The sequence below is a fragment of the Desmodus rotundus genome, chromosome 2, assembly GCF_022682495.2.
Source record: "Desmodus rotundus isolate HL8 chromosome 2, HLdesRot8A.1, whole genome shotgun sequence".
NCBI classification, from domain to species: Eukaryota; Metazoa; Chordata; class Mammalia; order Chiroptera; family Phyllostomidae; genus Desmodus; species Desmodus rotundus.
In genome coordinates this window covers 137,807,584-137,829,096 of record NC_071388.1, presented here as the reverse complement: position 1 = coordinate 137,829,096, position 21,513 = coordinate 137,807,584, and positions in this window count along the sequence as shown.

Below are 21,513 nucleotides of genomic sequence, written 5' to 3'. Positions count from 1 at the left end.
CTTCATTTTTTCATCTAATTTGCGACCAAATTCAACCAATTCTGTGAGCTTCCTGATTACCAGTGTTTTGAACTGTGTGTCTGATAGATTGGCTATTTCTTTGTCGCTTAGTTGTATTTTTTTCTGGAGCTTTGATCTGTTCTTTCATTTGGGCCATTTTTTTGTCTTGGTGTGCCTGTTACATAAAGGGGCGGAGCCTTAGGTGTTCACCAGGGCGGGGTAATGCTGGTCACTGTGCTGTGACACTGTATGTGGGGAAGGGGTCCGATAGGAAACAATGGCACTTGCTCTGCTCTCTGCCGGTTTTCAGTTACTCCCTCTGTTACCCACAATGGAATCGAGCCCTTCTGGTGCTGATTCCTGGGTGGGTGTGTTTGTGTACGTTCTAGGCCCCTGCGGGTCTCTCCAATGAACTCTTCTGTGAGGCTGGGAGTTTCTCCCACTGCTGCCACAACCCTCACAGGTGTTTTCAATCAGTGGTTTGAGGCTTTATTTCCCAGTGCTGGAACTTTGGGTTGTGAGGTCTGTTACCAGGTCCACCAGCTTCTGCCTTGTAGGCCAGCTGCAGCTTTGCCCACCCTGCTTCACAATCTGCCACCTCGCTGGGTCCGCCAGATGCCACCTTGTCGTGGGTCCTCTCCGCCCAGCTGCCCATCTCCGCCCATCCTACTGGTCTGGATGAATGTTTCTTCTTTATCTCCTTGGTTGTCGGACTTCCATACAGTTCGATTTTCTGTCAGTTCTGGTTGTTTTTTTTGCTTATAAGTTGTTGTCCTTCTTTTGGTTGTGTGAGGAGGCACATTGTGTCTACCTACGCCTCCATCTTGGCCAGAAGTCTGTTTCTCCTGCTTTCACAGCCCTGGCTCTATAATCTGGTCCTGGATAATACATATATTGAAAATTTTGTTTTGCTTCATGGAACTTGGCCTTTCTATGTTAAATTTTGTGTTTTCGGAGTGCCCTATGTATCTTCCCTAGACATAATTTCTGGTTCTGTGTTTCCTTTTAAAAAGTCACTATTACAGTTGTCAGGGCCTGCTTTTTTTCTTAAGGGAATTCTGTAGCTCACATACTTGCCTTTCTTTTGCTCAAGGTGCTGAAAAATAAATAAATTAATTAAAAAATAAACAATTTGCTGACATACTCATATATTTCAATATATTTCCTATTGTCCAGGGCTTTGTTTAAAATATATATTATTTCTGCTTTGTTTCTTTTTTAAAAAAAACAGTTCTTACCTGAGGATATGTTCACTGATTTTAGAAAGATAGGAAGTGGGCCGGGAGGAAAGAGGGAGAGAAAAACATTGGTTGGCTTTCTGCTGTACATACCCCAAACGGAGATCAAACCTGCAACCTAGGTATGCGCCTTGACTGGCGATTGAACCCACAACCTTTTGGTGCATGGAACAATGTTCCAACCAACTGAGCCACCTGGCCAGGACATTGTGTTGTTTTTTATTAACAGGGTGACATGATGGCATGGACCTGCTATTTGCTATTTTGATCCTGCTTACTGAACAAATAACTTATGAAAAAAATGATACCTCCATTCATAGCACTGACAACTGGGAGGGACATCTCCCTCCATCTCATTCTTCGTATCCACTCAATTAATGATCAAGCCCTGTTGGTATTTATTTCCCAGATGTCTTCTGATCTGTTCTTTACCCCCATTCCTTCTGCTCATCCTAACATCCATCTGTTAGCTAGACCACTGCAGTAACTTCATTACTGACCCATGTGCACCCTTGCCCCACTCCCCATCCATTCTCTGTGTTCCAGCCAAAGTGGTCTTCTCCAAATATAAATTGAGGATGACATTCCCATGCCAGAAATCTCTCCATGGCTTTGTTTAAAGACATAGACCAAAATCCTTAGTATAGTCTAATTGCCCTGCATGAACTCATCTTATTCTTTTCCATGTAGCTTCTGTGTATTTCTTGAAGACACATTGTTCCTTTACTCCTCGAGCCCTTCTTGCTTGCTATTTTATTTTTCTGATTTCTCTGTCTCTCTGCTTCACTGAGCTGATGGGAGCTTGAGCCATTGTAACACTGACCTTAAAAAATCCATGTGACTCATACAATGATCATAGAGTTATGGGACTATGAGTCTTTGAGTTACAAAAATCTCTACACCTTTTTGCTTGTGCTAGATGCTCTGCAACAAACTGACAACAGTCTAGTCCTTTGGGTGAGTCAACACAAGTTACTTTGTTGCCTTCTTTAAATCTTGCATGTTGCACAAGTCCTATCTGCCCTGGCCAAAGAAACCAGACCATGTTACTCCCACTGGTGATTCCTAATTGGAACAATCCAGCAAATGAGTCTCTGGAAGTGTCATTTCAGGGACTGTGTAACGTGTCTGCTGGAGCTGAGTTTGTTTACACTTTGCCGGTGTCATCATTTACAAACTTCAAAAAACACATTGACAAATTCCCTAGCTGTTTTGGCAGCGCTTCCATCAATCACCCAACTAATAGCACCAACATTTCTCCTGGGCTATTATAGTCACTTCAATTGCTGCTGCCGCAGCTTTGGGAGAAGATAAATCAGAAGGGGTTTTTTAGATGGTCTCAAATACAACATTTTTTATTAAACAGTGCTTTCCTCCTCACTCTTCTTTCTCAGGCCTTTCTCCAAACTCCCATAAACAATTCTCTGTTTTGCCTGCCTTAGACAAAGTAATCTGCAACTATGGCTTTCCTTTAGAGGCCCTTTGCAACGTCATTGGGTAATGGGTCCATTTATTATTTTAGATTTTTGTGTGTCCTCTTTAGTTACTCCCTGCAGCCCTCTCAAATCAATAAGTGTATTATGTTTCTGCTGGCAACAGGTGCCTAGCTTCCCAGGCCCAACACAGCCTCAGAGAGCAGCTCACATGTCTAATGACCACAGCGTGAAAACCTGAAACCATTTTGCCTTTCAACCAGGTTCTTTGTGTGGCAGCGTCAGGCAGCAGCTGTATCTCTAAGACGGAGTGGCTAAAGTATCCCTGCTCTTGCACTTTGATGGTTTCCTTCTATTGCTAAAGCCTCAGAGCCCCTTGCACGAGGAATGAATATTGCAAATACTCAGCTGCTACAGCACCTATGGAGATTTGTTTTTCTTGGGGCTGTAGTTCTTCCTATCTTCTGTATTCAAAGCTCATCTTTTTCCCTCACAACTTGACCTATCTTAAACAAGAGTGTATTTAAACAACAACAACAACAACAACAAAACCAACCTCTTCCAACTTCTTCACTATTAAGAAGAATGGTCACATCTTCTCCCTTCACTGCATACACACTCAGAATCTGGACAGTGAAGGGGGAAGAGCCTGCCAAACTTGGCAGATCAGGTGAGGGGGGCTGGCTGGAGTTCTGCCGCCCAGCTGGAGTGTTTGCTGGCTGCGATGCCAACTTTAGGGCCAAACAAACCCTAAGGCTGCATTTCAAGTTGCTGCCTGAGAGATGCTGTTAACTCCATCACTGAGTGCTCTATTCATCCTAAATGATCCATGGTCCTGGACAAAGCACCAACTACAGCCCGTTGCAAATCTTGGCTCTGTACCTGACCAACCTATTAATCAGAATTTTAACTGGGCCTTGGAAGTGTTCTTCTTTCATGTGTAAGTCAGAGAGCTGATCGCAGTGGAGACTTCATGCAAATGATGCCATCAACTTGATGCATGGGGCCTTCAATGCCTGAATCTGTGGTCACAGGGAGCATTATTTACCCTAAAAAAGTGATCCTTCTCCTGGATGCCTTAACTGCACGCGGCCGTCTTCACTAGACGCAGTATCGTTGATTGCCAGCTCTCTCCGTGCTGAAATGACCACATAGCCGTAATCATTTTTGTGTTGGAAAGGACTTTTCTCTTTGTTTTGAAGAGAAATACCCCTGATTGTCACATTTTTTAAAAGCAGGGTTTTTTTTTAAGGTGGATTTTTGTTTAAATTCTATATGGCAGTCAACCTCAAAGCTGTTTTTAGTAGATCAATGATAATTAATTAGTTGTGTAGTGGAAGTATTCGTAAAGACAACTGGCTAATTAGACGTAAGGGAGGAATATTTCTGAATTCTGTTTTGGCCTTAGTCCTGAGAAGGAATGAGCACTCATTCCTTATGAATATAGATGATTTTATTCACATCAGACCTAAAACTGGGGTAATAAATATAAATATTCCAACATATTTACAGATTATTTTGAATTGGTATTTTAAATAGTACAATGTCTGCCAAACTCGAATACTGTACAAATTTCATTTAAAGGATATAATTCTCATGACCCTCCAGTATTGGCTTAAATTTATTAAACTAGCAAAAACTTTTTTATGCATATAAGTTTTCTACTACTATAAAATGTAAATAAATAACCAGTTAAAAATCACAAAAATCAATAAAAGGTAAATTAACAACATTAATTAAATGAGAAAGAACATGCTGATTGCTAAACCTAAATGGTCCCTTTCAGTGGGATCATGGTCCGAAACCGTGGACTAGTTTAGCAGAACGTGGCATGCTGGCGCTAGTGTGTTAAGCGATCACTGGTGCACTGAGATGTCGTTGAGGCTTCCCTGGTGTCTTCTCGCCCCATTGGCCCATGGCATTTAATGACAGGCCGGTTGGCCTCACCTGGGTCATGAGATGCATGCCAACGCCGAATCCCAGATCATGGTGGGAGCCCATCTTCCAGAAAATTCAGAATGTGCTCATATAATTGTTTAAGTCATCACCAAAATGGAAACACAGAATTTTAAAACTCTTATAAATAGCTTGTTGAATTCTGAAATGATATCCTTTAACTGTGGTTTTGGAAACACTGGTTTGAAGGGAGGCATCTCAGAGAGCGTTGCAGCCTGCAGCCTTCTAACCCCTGACCGTGGTCCACCGAGACGGCCCCTGGACCTTCTCAGCCTTTGATGTTGCTTTTGTGGTAATTACTTTTGTGGTTTTGTAAGACCAGCTAAAAATGACACAGTTAAGTTTAATGCAATGTATCAGGTGCCTACTGTGTGCCGTTCATGGGGTGAAACAACAGATCAAAGAAGGAAGAATAAAAATCTATTATTATAAAGTAATATGATGATTCCAACACCAACTGCTCAAGTACAGCCTCTTTCAAAATTTTGATAGTTAATCTAAAACTTGGTTGAAACTTAACTGTGTACTACATAAAATGATTTTGAGAATTTTAGTTTTTTTGTTTATAAGGATAAGATACTAATGATTTCGGCAAAGAACTTCCTAGAACTTTTCTTATTAGTAACTTGAAAATTATATGTACTTAAAAATAATAAGCTTACCTTCCTTTTTAAAAGAGGACAATAATTGCAAATGTTCATTGAGTCAAAACTGATCTACCCCAATTGATCCTAATTATGGAAGTCTGACTCTGCATCTCCTGAAGATTCAGTAATAGGCATGAGCTGACTGTGTACAATAGGCATGTATTATACCTTTCATTAGCAATGCTTTTAAAATTGTAAACTGAAACGCCAACAGTTTAATTGCTGGCTTCCAGCAACATGGTCAAATTAGCTAATATTGAAAGGCTTTCTTTCACTACAAAGCCTTAGAGATTTTAATACATACCTGAACTTAAAGTGGATACCTGTCTGAATTCTCTCACAGTCTTGGAAATGAAGACATGCCATAAAGGGGTGAACCATGAGGAAGGTAATTCAGCTGGGCTAGGCCATCTTAATCCATCGCACACTGCATGCACGGCTGGGGGTGGCAGGGTCGCCCTCAGCATGGTCCCCAGCCTTTATGGGGACTGGCCGGCTGAGTCTCCGACTTGACACACGTGGCTGTCGAGGAAGGAACAAGGGGACAGTCCTGGCTTCTAAAACTCTTACAAGTAAACAACACAAGTTAATTACATTTACATTTTACTGTTTAAAGACAGTCACTTTAGCAACAACTGAGTTCAATGTACGCAGGGAAATACAATCCATTTGTCCAGAAGAAGAGCAGAAGTGGGATATTTGTAAATAGCCTGAACGAGCTAAGGATTAAAAAATTGTAAGGCACATGAAGGAGTTGAACTAGGCAAGAGAGATTCATCAGGTACAAAACAGACCAAAACAACAACAACAAAACAATCAACCTCCCACCTCCCAGGAAAATTAGTATTTCAGTCACAGTATATAAATGTGTAAGCAAAAATATAAAATAAGTATGTTTACTCTCATTAAAGAGAGAAGAAGGAAACTGAAAAAAGAAAAGATAAAGCAAAAAGACAGACTTTTATAAAGAACCATATCAAACTAGAAGATAGCTCTGAGGAAATCAACTGGAATGTATTTCAGAGTGATAAACAGATGGAAGATAAAGAGAAACAGGTGGGCAATATCAAGGGAGGTAAAAAAACCAAACAACAAAATACGGAGGACCCAGTGGATGGATCCAACAGAAGTTAAAAGAGGAATTCCAAAAAGAAAGAAGAGAGGGAATCTGGGGCAGGCAATATTGAAAGAGGTAATAGCTGAACAACTCTGGTAGTTAAAAGACAACAGTCTTTTGGTGTGTGTATGCATGTATGTGTACACAGACACATAATATCTGAGCAGGATAAATAGAACAACAACTCATATAGTTCTGTCCTGGAGAAACTGGAGACTGTGAAATATAAAGAGAAAACAGTAAATGCAAACAGCATTGGAAGGACAATAGAATGACAGCAGAGATCTCATCAGTTTTTATAGATGTCCCAAAGGTGATCTCAGTCTTCGAAAACTTCTACTTTGGGCCAGCAGTGAAAAAACTGACAAGTTCATGTACCGGAACCATGGATTCCAGGAAATTACGGCAACAAGAGAGCTAACAACTATTTCTGGGAAATACCCTGTCTTTAAGTAAAAATTTTAATGCTACAAAAATGTTGTTTGATATACTTTGAAATTCTTATAATTAAAAAATTGCTTTTATATAAGTCTTGTGATGCCATGTCGATAGTAATTGCCATAGGCAAGGCAATAATTAGTTTCGTTTTAAAGATGGTCACCCTGAGAATCTTGCAGTTGAACAATGTTTACGAGTCATAAAGCTGGTAGGTTTAACAGGGGAGTTGAGAAACTCAGTTGCTCTGATTCTTGAGTCATATTTTATTTATTTATTTTTAATTTTATTTACACATTCTCCATCACTATTTATCCCCCATATGCCCTCTTCTACCTCCACGCACACCTCTACCCTCCACCACAATTACCACACTGTTGTCTGTGTCTGTGAATTGTTTTTCTTTCTTCCCTTCTTTGCTTGATCCCTCAATTCCCCCAACCCTCTCCAGAACAGCCTGCCCTATATCTGTGAGTCTGTGTGTAGTTTGCTTGTTAGTTCAGTTTGTTCATTAGATTTCACGTATGAGTGAAATTATATGATATTTGTCTTTCTCTGACAGGCTTATTTCATTTAGCATAATACTCTTCAGGTCCATCCATGCTGTCACAAAGGGTAAAATTTTCTTTTTTTTTATGGCTGAGTAGTATTCTATTGTCTAAATAAATGTACTATAGCTGTTCTGTCCATTCATGGACAATTGGGCTGCTTCCAAATTTATTTATTTATTTTTCACTTTTTATTTTTTATTGATTTGAGAGACAGAGAGAGAGAGAGAGAGAGAGAGAGAAACACTGATTTGTTGTTTCACTTATTTATGCATTTATTTTTGATTCTTGTATATGCTCTGACTGGGGATTGAACTCACAACCTTGGTGTATTGAAACAATGCTCTAATCAACAGAGCTATTGGCCAGAGCCCTTGATTCATGGTTTAAGTGAGGGTTATTGTGTTTGCAAACTATGCCATATTGAAGTGGGGCATTATTAAAGCAGAGGCTATCTGTGAGTTCTAAATACAGGCCCCTCAGAGTCTAACACTAGAACTGCTACACTTAGTCTTTTCACAGCAATTATATGTGAGCACAGATATTCTTTTAAGAATGCAATATGTTTCTCTAAACGTTGTACAGGTACTTATTATTTAAATGGTTTTTGCTGAGAATATATTTGGTTCAGACTTGCTCACATTAGTGGTGACTTCAAAAATTTAAGTTCTAGAGTTAACTTGTGACAGAAGCACATGAATAGTTGTGATTGTTCTGTATATAGTTAAATCCAAGCCAAGAGGGTGATTTAATTGTCTTGGGGGTACTTGCCACAGATGACATGATGACTACATAGAAAATTGAAAAGAATTGATAGATAAATTATTAGAAATGAAAAGAGAATTTATTGAAGGTAAATTATCTATGCAGATTATTGAAACAATTGATAGGTAAGTTAATAGAAATAAAAAGAATTTCTGAAGATTTTCTGGTGTATGATATTACTAAAGGCTGTTTGATTTCTGTGTATTAACTTTAAAGATTAGAAAATTTTAACAATGTTAGTTACCAAGTGTGGTCACTATCAGTATGCGTGCTGCTCCTCACAGTAAGACGTGAGGTCTATTTCTCCAACCTTTGAATCTGGGCTGCCCTAGTGGTAAAATGTGGTAGAAGTGATTCCATGCCAACTCCAGACCTAGCATTTAGGAGGGCTGGCAGCTTGTTCTTTTTCTGTTAGAAGCCAGTGTACTTATAAGAAGTCAAATTATCCTGAAGACACTATGTTGTAAGGGAGCACAATCTAGCCAAATGAAGAGAAAAGAAGTGCCTTGCCAGACCCCAGCAATCCCATCCATCCCACCTGAGGCACCTGGGATAGTCCAACTTTGAAAGACATTGCATAAGACAGAGGAACTCCCCAGCTGAGCCCAATCCAGATTGGTGAATCACAAAAAAAAAAAAATACATTTGTGTTTTAAGTCATTAAGTTGGGGTAGTTTGTTAAGTAGCAAAAGATAACCATAACAGAATGTCATTCTGGATGTGTGGTGCTGCCAAAACAAAAACCCACAATGTGAAATTTTTACCAAAGACAGTTCATTGGAGTGTCCATTGGAGTGGAATGGGGGGTGGGGAGTCTCCCCCATTGGCCAAGATGGCACCGGGGGAGGTTCTTACTGAGTGTGTGCCCAAAACTAGAAAGATGAGTGGACAGGACCTAAGCAAGTCAAAAGCTAATATGATAACTGGATAGGGAAAAAAAGCTCTCCCCTCCCTATCTCTGTAAGAACTGTGGGCTTGAACAGGATGGGAAGACGGTGTTTGAGACGGGAGTTCGCCATTCTCTCATGTTGCAGGGCACCTGAATAAAACCTCTTTCCTTTTGCACCAGCACCTGCCTCAGGTTTGGCTTTACTTGCAGCAGGCAGGCGAACCTCTGGTTTTTCCTGTTTGGTTACAAAATTGGCTTTGTTACTAAACAGTAAGTGGAAGGAAACCTAAAAGGCAGTAAGGAAATTGTTGCAAGCTGGTGAAAAGGACAACCTGTGTATACAGTGGTAGAATGTTTGGCAACACCGTTGTCTGCAAGTATATAGAAAAAAGAAAATTTACCTAATAAACATGTGCATTTGGCTGAGGAGATTTCTAGGTAGAATGTTATAAGCTGTCTATGATAAAGTACATGAAAAAAGAGACAAAATAGTAAAGAAACTGCTCCATTTACACCAGAATTTCAAAAAATCCAATCCAGGATATGCTGAAATGATACTCTTTCTTATTACCAGACTCTCAAGCTGGCAATATGTCCTCAGAATAAAAAAAAAAATGTTTTCAAATAAAACACCAAGAGCAAGGAGATGTCAGTAAAATCTGTATCTTAGGATTAAAATCAAATGAAGTGTGTGCTTATAAGATTCTTTCTAAAAACATCCAGGAGATTGCAGCCAGAGCCTCAAAGGCCTTCTAATGTCAGACAAGAAGGTTTCTAAGAATTCTGTGTTGTGCCACAGCATTCCGACTGGCAGAGAGCATTCTGTCTATATGATAGCTGTGGGTGCTACTTTCGTCTAATGGAGACAACTAAAACAAAATTCTTAGAAAACCCACCATGCTTCTGAGAAAATTTACTGGAGAGAGCATTGCCAGCCTGAAGAAAAACAGGCTAAGACCGTAGAAAAATAAAAAGAGGTCTCAGGATTCCCAACTTTACATAAGCAACAGGCATGGTTAGAAAGCTATTCAGCTGCAAACATGGAATGTTTGTTTGTTTGTTTGTTTTATGGAAAAGGAAGGATGACTCGGAAGGGTGAGTCAGAAAGGAGAGCCATCAGCCACGGAGAAATATTCCAATAGAGCAGAACTGGGACAACCCAGAAACATTCCCTGATCTGGGAGCAGAGGGAACTGGGAATATGTGACTGGCTGTATTTTAGAATTGCTATGGGACAGTTAAATTGCTACATGCATTCTTCTTTTCACTTTTTTAAACAGGAGTATCTAATAAGGTTATACCATTCTTTCCTCAGCATCATATTTTGGGCGTTTTGGGGGGCAAATGTGTAATTTTTAGTTCGCAGGTCTGCTCACCTAAAGAACTGCGTCTGTGGAGCACCATCTGCTGCCGTAGGTACACCATGTTTGGAGGACAAGGTCTTGCACTAAACACCTGAGTGTTATGCTAGAGTAGAATAAAATGTTGGGAACCTCAGTGAGGGTGAGAGTGTTTAGAATTCGGAAGCAACATGAATTGTTATGGCCTGACACCCCCACAGTTTCACTCCTCTTTATATGGACTTGCTATTCTTCATATTAAGAAGGAGAGTCTATTTCTTTTTTCTCCTTAGATTGAACTGAATTTGTGATTGCATTTGTCCGATGTAAAGGGACAGTAGTTATGCTTGGCCAGTTACAGTATCCTTGAAGAGGTCTGAGGACTTCTACTTTTTTTCTCTTGGGAGCCAGCCGTCTTGTCAGAAGTCCAACTACACTGGGGCCATCAAAGTGTGAGCAAACTAAAGCAATCCACGTGGGGAGACTAAATAGAGAGGAAGGCATGCTTATCCTGTCCAGGTTTTCCATACAGTTCTCTAGAGGCAGGAGTCATAGAAGTGAAGGAGCCGTCTTGAACTTTTGAATTCCCTAAGACATCATGTGCAGCAAAGAAATGACCTAGCCTGGTCCAGCCCAGATGATGGAATCATAACAAACAATGTATTGTTTTTCCTAAGTGATTAGATTTTGGGTGGTGTGTTGCCCAATAATAGATAACCAAAGCATTCAATTTAAATATATTGTTTACATTACTAACAAAATATAAAGTTTTCGTGACTTTTATGTGGAAAATTAAAATAAACATTTCTGAAAGTCACTAAAGAATACCTGAGTAAGTGGAGAAATGTAGCATGCCTATAAATAGGAAGTCAGTATATTTTAAAAAAGATTTTGTGTATTTATTTGTAGAGAGAGGGGAAGGGAGGGAGAACGAGGGAGAGAAGCATCACTCTCTGTGCAAGAGATACATCCATCGGTTGCCTCTCTCACGTCCCCAGCAGTAGCCCTGGCCCACAACCCAGGCGTGTGTCCTGACTAGGAATCAAACCGGCAACCTTCCAGGTCACAGGCCAGCACTCAGTCCAGTGAGCCACATTAGCCATGGCAGAAGACAATATCTTTATAATGTTAATTCTCCCCAAATTAACCTGTAAATTTATGTATTTTTAAAAAGTTTTGATGTTTTATTGTTTGTACTGTTACAGATGTCCCATTTTTCCCCCCTTTGTCCCATTCCTCCCAGCCCTCCTCCCATTCCCACAGTCAATCCCCACACTGTTGTCCATGTCCATGGGTCGTTCATACATGTTCTTTGACTAATTTCTTCACTTTCTATCCACGATTATCCCCCTCTCCCCTCCCCTTTTACAGCTGTCAGTCTATTCCATGATTCCATGCCTCTGTTTCTATTTTGCTGATTAGTTTATTTTGTTCATTAGATTCCTCTTATAAGTGAGATCATGGATATTTATTTTTTACCAGCTGGCTTATTTCACTTAGCATGATAATCTCTAGTTCCATCCATGCTGTTGCAAAAGGCAGGGACTCCTTTTTTCTGCTGTGTAGTATTCCATTGTGTAAATATATCAGAGTTTTTGTTTTTGTTTTCTGTGATTTTTTTGATGTCTTTAAATTTTTAAAATATTTTTCAATTAGAGTTGACAGTCAATACTATTTCACAACAGTTTCAGGTGTACAGCATATGGTTACACATTTATATAACTTACAAAGTGATATAACTTCCCCCTGTAAGTCTAGTTAGTACACCCCTGGTACCAGGTGAATGATGTCATTTCATTTATGTCAAATTATTTTCTAATTTTCCTTTAATTTCTTCTTTGATCCATTGGGTATTAAAAAGTGTATTGTTTAATTTCCACATACTTCTGAGTTTCCCAAATTTCTTTCTGTTATTGATATCTAATTTCCTCCATTGTCATGAGAGAACATACATTGTATTATCTTTATACTTTTAAAATTATCAAAGTTTGGTCTAGGGCCTAGCATATAGTTTTTTACCCTAGAGATAACTATGCACTTGAGAATGTATATTCTGCTGTTCTAATGATGTCTGTCAGATCTACTTGGTTTATAGTGTTGTTCAAGTCTTCTATTTCCTTGTTGATCTGCTGCCTGTGGTTCTATCCATTATTGGAAGTGGAGTATATAAGTCTCCAATATTGTTGGATTGTGTATTTCTCCCTTTGTTTCTGTCAGCATCTGGTTCAGGTATTCTGGGGCTCTCCTGGGCATGTGTTTATAATTGTATCTTCTTGATAGATTGACCCAATCATCATTTTAAAGTGTTTTTTTTTTTGTTTGTAGCAATATATATATATATTTTTTTGCTTTAAAGTCTATTTTGACTGATACTGTGATAGATACTAGAGCTTCCTTGTGGTTCCTGTTTGCATGATACACCTTTTCCATTTTATCTTTTTTTCATGTAATCTTTATTGTACTTTTTTCCATTAGCATTTATTCCTCTTGTATCACCCTCCCTGCAACAATCACCACACTGTTATCCATGTCCATGGGTCCATTTTTTTTTGTTCAATCCTTTAATCCCATAGGCACCCCCGACCCAGCTGTCTCCTGCTCTCCATCTATGAGTCTGTCATTATTTTTCTTGTTAGTTCAGTTCATTCATTAGATTCCACATATGAGTGGAATCACAGTACTTGTCTTTTGCTAACTGGCTTATTTCATTTTGCATAATTTTCTCCAGGTTCATCCATATTTTCACAAAGGGTAAAACTTTACTATTTTTTACAGATGAGTTGTATTCCATTGTGTCAATGTCACTTAGTTGTGTTACCCACTCATCTACTGATGGACACTTGGGCTGCTTCCACATCCTGGAGATTGTAAATAATGCTGCAATGAACGTAGGGGTGCTTATGTTCTTTTGAATTAGTGTTCTGAATTCCTTTGGGTATATTCCCAGAAGTGGGATCACTGGGTCAAAGGGTAGATCCATTTTTAATTTTTTGAGGTATCTCCATTCTGCTTTCCACAGTGGCTGTCCCAATCTACATTACCCCCAACAGTGCAAAAGGGTTCCCTTTTCTTCACATTCTCACCAGCACTTGTTGTTAGTTGACCTATTGATGACAGCCATTCTGACAGGTGTGAGATGGTATCTCATTGCGGTTTTAATTTGCATTTCTCTGATGATTAGTGGCATTGAGCCTTGTTCCATATATCTATTGGCTGTCTGCAAGTCCTCTTTGGAGAAGTGTCTATTCAGGTCCTTTGCCCATTTATTAATTGGGCTACTTGTTTTTTTGCTGTTGAGTTTTGTAAGTACTTTATACATTTTGGATATTAAGCCCTTATCAGATGTATCAGTGAATATCGTCTTCCATTCTGTTGGTTGTCTTTTTATTTTGTTTATCATTTCCTTTGCTTTGCAAAAACTTTTTAATCTGATGTAGTCCCTTTTGTTTATTTTTTCTTTTGTTTCCCTTGCCTAGGGAGATATATCCTATAAAATTTACTGTGGGCAATGTCTGAGATTTTGCTACCTATGTTTTCTTCTAGGATCTTTAGAGTTTCAGGTCTAACATTTAAGTCTTTGATCCATTTTAAATTTATTCTTGTGTTTGCTGTAATGAGCTGGTCTAGTTTCATTTTTCTGAATCTATCTGTCCAATTTTCTCAATACCATTTATTGAATGAACTTTCTTTAGCCTATTGAATGTGCTTGCTTCCTCTGTCAAATATTAATTGACTGTAAAGGTGTGGGTTTATTTCTGGGATCTCTATTCTGTTCCATTGATCTGTCTATTTTTATGCTACTACCAGGCTGTTTTGATTACTATGGCCTTGTAGTATACTTAGATATTAGGTAGCATGATTCCTCCAACTTTGTTCTTCTTTCTCAGAATCTCTGTTGCTATGTGGGTCCTTTTGTGATTCCATATAAATTTTTGAAATATTTGTTCTAGTTCTGTGAAATACATCATTGGAATCTTGATAGGAACTGTGTTGATTCTATAGATTGTTTTGAGTAGTATGGACATTTTAATGATGTTAATTCTTCCTATCCATAGACATGGTATGTGCTTTCACTTATTTGTATCTTCCTCAATTTCTTTCTTCAATGCCTTATAATTTTTCAAGTACACATCTTTTACATCCTTGGTTAGGTTTATTCCTAGGTATTTTATTCTTTTTGAAGCAACTGTGAATGGAATTGTTTTCTTAATTTCCATTTCTTTCAGTTCATTATTGACATATAAAAATGCAACTGATTTCTGGATATTAATTTTGTACTCTCCTATTTTGCTGAATTTATTTATCAGTTCTAGTAGTTTCTTGGTAGAAACTTTGGGGTTCTCTCTATAAGGTATCAGGTCACCTGCAAATAACGACAGTTTTACTTCATCTTTTCCAATTTGGCTGCATTTTATTTCTTCTTCTTGTCTGATTACTGTGGCTAGGACTTCCAGTATTCTGTTCAATAAGAGAGGTGAAAGTAGACATCCCTGTCTTGTTCTTAATCTTAAGGGGAATGCTTATGGTTTTTGCCCATTGAGTATGATACTGGCAGTTGGTTTGTCATATATGGCCTTTATTATGTTTAGGTATGTTCCCTCTCTTCCCACTTTGCTGAGAGTTTTTGTCATAAATGGGTGCTGGATTTTATCAAAAGCTTTTTCTGCATCTATTGATATGATCATGTGCTTTTTATCCTTCATATGGTTTATTTGGTGAGTCATATTTATTGATTTGCAAATGTTGTACCAACTTCGCATTCCTAGAATAAATCCCACTTGACCATGGTGTATGATCTTTTTGATGCATTGCTGTATTCAGTTTGCTAATATTTTGTTTAGGATTTTAGCATCTATGTTCATCAGGGATATTGGCCTATAATTTTCTTTCTTTGTAGTATCTTTATCTGATTTTGGAATTAGATGAATTTGGGAAATAATAATGAATTTGGGAAATTTCCCTCCTCTTGAATTTTAAGAAATAGTTTGAGAAGGAGAGGTATTAGTTCTTCTCAGAATGTGTGGTAAAATTCACTTGTTTGATTACTGCTACAGTTTTACTGGATGTGATCTGTCTATTGAAATTCTCTGATTCTTCCTGATTTATTCTTGGAAGATTGTATGTGTCTACAAATTTATCCATTTCATCCAGGTTCTCTAGTTCATTGGCATATAATTGTTCATAACATATTCTTACAATCCTTTGTGTTTCTTCAGTATTAGTTTTTATTTATCCTCTTTAATTTCTGATTTAATTTGTTCTTTTCTCTTTTTCTCTTGATGAGTCTGGGTAAAGGTTTGTCATCTTGTTTGGCTTCTAAAAGAAACAACTCTTAGGTTCATTGAACTTTGTATCATTTTTTAAGACTCCATTTCATTTATTTCTGTTCTAATCTTTATTATTACCTTCTTTCTACTCAATTTGGGTTTTGTCTGTTTTTCTTTTTCAAATTCCTTTAAGTGTGAAGTTCGATCATTTATTTGAGCTTTTTCTTTCTCCCTTCCTTCGTTCCTTGGTTTGTTCCTTCATCTCTCTCTCTCTCTCTCTCTCTCTCTCTCTCTCTCGATAAGCCTGTAATGCTGTGAATTTCCCTCTTTGGATTGCTTTCCCAATGTCCCACAGATTTTGGATTATTTTGTCTTCATTTTCATTTGTATCAAGGTATCTTTGGATTTCTTCCTTGATGATTTTGTTAACCCATTCATTGTTTAATAACATGTTATTTAACTTCCATGTCTTTGTGTGTTTTTCAGTGTTCTTCTTCTGATTTATGTCTACTTTTATAGCATTGTGGTCAGAGAAGATGCTTGAAATGATTTCAGTCTTCATAAATTTATTGAGAGTTGTTTTGTGTCCTAATATGTGGTATATCCTAGAAAATGTTACATGTGCACTTGAAAAGCATGTATAATCTGCTGCTTTGGGGTGAAATGCTCTGAAGATACCTATTAAATCCATTTGATCCAGTGTGTCACTTAGTGCTTCTGTCTGCTTGTTGATTTTCTGTCTGGAAGATCTATCCATTGAAGGCAATGGGGTGTTAAAAGCCCCAACTATGACCTTATTTCTCTTCATCTCTCTGTTTATGTCTGTCAAGATTTTTTTTACATATTTAGGTGCTTCTATGTTGGGTGTGTAAATGTTTAGTAGGGTTATATCCTCTTGTTGGGTTGTTCCCTCTATCATTATGTAGTGTCCTTCTTTGTCTTTTACTATAGTCTTGGTTTTAAAGTGTATGTTGTTGGCTGTAAGTATTGCTACCCCAGCTTTTTTTCCTTTCTATTTGCATGAAATATCTTTTTCTAACTATTTACTTTTAATCTTTACTTTTAATCCTTTGATTTGAGATGGGTCTCTTGGAGGCAGCATATATATGGGTCTTATTTTCTTATCCATTCAACTACCTTCTGTCTTTTGTGAGGAGCATTTAAACCATTTACATTTAAGGTGATTATTGATATGTATTTAGTGCCATTTATTGTTAGACTGTTTTCCTCTGTTTCTTTTTCTTTCTCTTTTCCTTCTACCTCTTTTTAAAGCAAGCTCTATGCATTTTTTTGCAGTACTAGTTTGGTGTTAACAAATCCCTTTAGCTTTTTTTTTTTTTTTTTTGTCAGGGAAGCTTCTTATTTCTCCTTTGATTTTAAATGATAGCCTTCTTGGGTAATGTAGCCTTGGTTATAAGTCCATGTTTTTCACCTTGAATGTTTCATGCCACGCCCTTCTGGTCTGAAATGTTTTTGTTACTAATCAGATGCTAGTCTAATTGGTGCTCCCTTATAGGTAACTAACTGCCTATATCTTGCAGCTTTTAGGATTCTATCCTTGTCTTTAAGCCTTGTCATTTTAATTTAGGATATGTCTTGGTATAGGCCTCTTTGGGTCCAACTTGTTTGGAACTCTCTGAGCTTCCTGGACTTGTGTGTCTTTTTCCTTCACCAGATTAGAGAATTTTTCAGTCATTATTTCTTCAAATAGGTCCTCAATTGTTTGCTTGATCTCTTCCCCTTCTGGTATTCCCAGGGTGTGGATGTTGTTATGCTTCATGTTGTCAAAATGTTCCTTAAGCTCTCCTCACTTTTTAAACTTTGTTTTTCGTTTTGCTGCTCTGTCTGGTTATTTTTTTCTACTTTGTCTTCCAAATCATTGATGTGATCCTCTGCTTCATCTAGCCTACTGTTTATTCCTTCCAGTGTAGTATTTATTTCAGATATTGCATTCTTTATTTCTGACTGGTCCTTTTATTTATGGTTTCTATGTCTTTTTTCATGCTTTTGACTATCAGTATAACCATTACTCTAAACTCTCTTTAGGATATTTTGCTCGCCTCCTTTTCATCTAGTTCTTCTGTTTTTTCTTCTGTTCTTTCATTTGGGATCTGTTTCTTCATCTTCTCATTTTGGCTGCTTTGTATTTTCTGCCTTAGCTGTTAATCTAATCAGTCATCATACTGCTTTGTTGTTAAACTAATCAAGCTGTAATCAGTAGCCTGATTTAAACTCCAAGGTGAGGCAGATTAATTCCTGAGGGTGCTACCCTATTGCTTCCCCTCAGGCTGATACCACTTGGCCAGGAGTGCTGTGTGTGAGAAAGCTGGTCTCTGCAGTATGGGGAATGACTCTGCTCAGTGATCCTGGTGGCCGCTCCTTCAGTTTTCTCCCCAGAATCACCAACCCCAGACTCTCCTCAAGCATCTCCATTCCATTCTGTCCTTCCTCCACTGCAACCCAGGGCAAGTGGCTGCAAACAAATCCTGTGCATTGTTACTTTAAGAGGCTCCTTTATTCTCCAGCCCTCTCTTCCTGACAGACAGAGTCCCTGCAGCTTGTCACAGTTGGATGTTATCTGGGTTCCTTTTCTGCTCTGGTGCTATAGGCTGGGGATCCCAGCCTAAGGTTTAGACCTCGCACTTCTCGGGGCCTAAACATCCCTCTGAAACCTCAGCTGCCACCTGTGGGAGTCAATCCAGCCCTTTCATGGATATCTAGGATGGTTTCTCTATAATTTAGTTGTAATTGGAACAGTTTTTTGATCCATTCATCTATTGATGGTCACTTAGGCTGTTTCAAATTTAATGTAATGCCAATAAAAAGCACATATTTCTTACAAGAAACTTTCCAAACTAAGTTTATTTGAATGGAAAAATTACCCTAAATAACGTAGTTATTCTTGATGTAGAGGATGTGAGAAGGAGGATTTTTTTTTTTGGTATAAAAAAATAAGAACATAGTAATTAAGATAGTTTAGTATCTGTTTAGAGACAAGTAAATTAAATGACAAAAATGGTAAAATTTGAAGCATACTCATAAATAGAGAAGCTTATGAGTATGGAAGCTTAATTTATGACAGAACTGGCATTGAATGCAAGTAGGGAAAGCATGGGGAATTTAATCATGCTGCCAGGACAATTAACTTTGAAAAAAATGAAATGTTAAAAAGTTATATATTAAAAATATATAAATTTCAACCTCACATTGCACACACAAACACAGATTCCAGATGGATCAGACTTTAATGTGGATGAGAAAACTTTACAACTTTAGTTGACAATATAAGAGAACATCTTTATGACTTGGGGTAGTAAAGGATTTCTTAAATGATACTCAGTAAGTGTAATTGTATAAGGTAAAATTAATAAATTCATCTAGATTGAAATTAAGAATTTATATTCATCAAAACACTATAGAAGAGTGAAAAGGCAAGACATGAAGCTATCTAAATGTATTTAGCTAACATAGACTTAGTCTCCTGAATATTCACAAATCAGTTATCAATAAGAAACAAATACTTTAAAAAATGGGCAAAAGGACCTGAATGGCTGTTTGACCAATGGCAAATAGATAAGAAACATTCTCAAACTGATATATTATGAAGGAAATAGAAATTAAAGCCACAATGAGACACCATGTCACCCTGTTGGAATGGTAACAGTTAAAGTGTGCGACAATATCAGATGTTCAGAAAAATGTGGAACGATGTGGTCACTCACAAATGTTGCTGGGTTTAAAAATTGGAACAATACCTTTATAAAAAAATCATATTTATCTTTATAAAATGAAAGTAATTTTATCCCATTGACTAGCAGAATCACTAGCAACTATGATAAATAAATACATTATCTACCCAGAGAAACTTTACTTAGTGCCAGAAGATTTACATGAATACTCAGGCCCAGTTAAGTGGATACATGATTCGTGCCATCTTCCTATTGCAGAATTCTCTACTTCAGTGGAAATTAATGAACTATAGTCATACACATCAATGTGGATGATTCTCAGAAACTATTTTGAGAAAAAAAATATGTTAGTATGATACATCTAGAATGATTACATTATTTGAGTCAAAACCAGTGCAAATCAAATAATACATTAAGAAAGCATACATGTATATGTATGTGTATGTACTTATGATACATACATACATGTATATATGATAAAATTATAAAGAAAGGCAAGAAATAAAATTAGGTTTAGATATAAACTTGGTAGTACATGAACATTTATTTTCATCATCATAATTAAAATGTGCTTTATAATCATTCTTTTTATGTATAGGATATATTGCACAATTTAAAAAGTAGAAAAAATCCTCATTATTGAAAAATGCAAGATATGAAATAATGTGTTCTATATAAAATGCTATTAAAAAACCTAAAATGATATCTAATTAAATTTGGCAATTATTGTTACCAAGAGAAAGATAATTATTACATTCAAAAAGTTAAGGCTATATTATAAAATAATAACATTTGATGATGAAGTCCTCTCATGAAAATTCCAGAAGGAGACAACTAAAATGATAATGGAAGTAAAAGTAAATAAATACATAAATAAATAAAAGGTAGGAAGGCAATATACTTCAGGTTTCAAATTACTAATTATCAAAGAAAAGGACTTTTATGTCCCCCCAAAAGAAACAAACCACAATGAAATGATAATGACAACACACACCTGATATGAAAAGATGAAAAACAAAATAGCCACAAAGGTAAAATAAAATAGAAGCAAATTCAAAATTATCTTTTAGATTGACTATGATGATTTGAATATAAATAAAACAAACTTTCCCAGATTAAGGTAAAAACCAAAAAGAAATGTAAACTACCAGATCTGTTTAAAACAAAACAAAACTGAAACACTTTAAAAAGTGACTATGAAAGATGATGAAAAATATAAAGTTCATCCAAATCAAATGTAACAAAAATTGCAGGACTGATACAACTCACATCATGCAAAATTAAATAGACGGTAAACAACAGTACATGGAAAAGAGAGTCTTCAAGAAAACCGGCCATGTTAGAGAGATAGTTTTTGTGACCTTTTGGTGTCAGCAACAGGACAGTATACTGTTTTGTGTATTGGTCTGGAAAAACCAACATTTTAATATACTATCTCATATGTAGAATCCCCAACATTTATCAAAGTGTCAAACCATGGAATTGTCTTATTGGCAGGCTTCACATGAGGGTGGCTTGTGCTGTCGCCATCAACTTTGAGCCTTATAATCTTGAGACACTGAAAATATTTTACTTACATGATCTAGAAATTAAGGGAGTATCTTCCAAATTCAATACAGTCATATCAGTCTCATCTCCTGCTATCTTAGTCATTTTCTTTACCAATCATATACATTATAAATTACTTTTTTTTCCTTAGACAAATTGTCTTTGGGTTTCTATCGCTTGCAATAAAAGGAGTCCTAACACATATGGCACCTGGATATCATTAATCAGCTGGAAATAAAGTTGCTGGGAAAACACCCCAGGGAGTTGTGGTGTTTACAACAGTTCTCTTCAAAGGCTAAAAATGTGAAATACAACACATAAATAAATTCAGGCAGTGGTATACCAAATACATGTTGATATTTGCAATGTAGTACAGTATTTTGTTGCAATCTCTTTTTTTTCTTTTTGCCAGATTTGTTGAGGTGGCTCACAGTGATTACCCAGTTAGTGCTTTAGGAACTGAGTTATGAGTCATTTTGTCAACAAATGGATCCCTTGTTTGAAAAGAAGTCAAGCAAACAATTCATAAAAAGCAACTGCTTTACAGAAAAAGCCTGAACCAATTCTTGGGATTTATACAATTATGATAGCCAAACTTCAAAAATTTGCTCAAGTTTTATTAAAATGTTAACAAAGGAAGC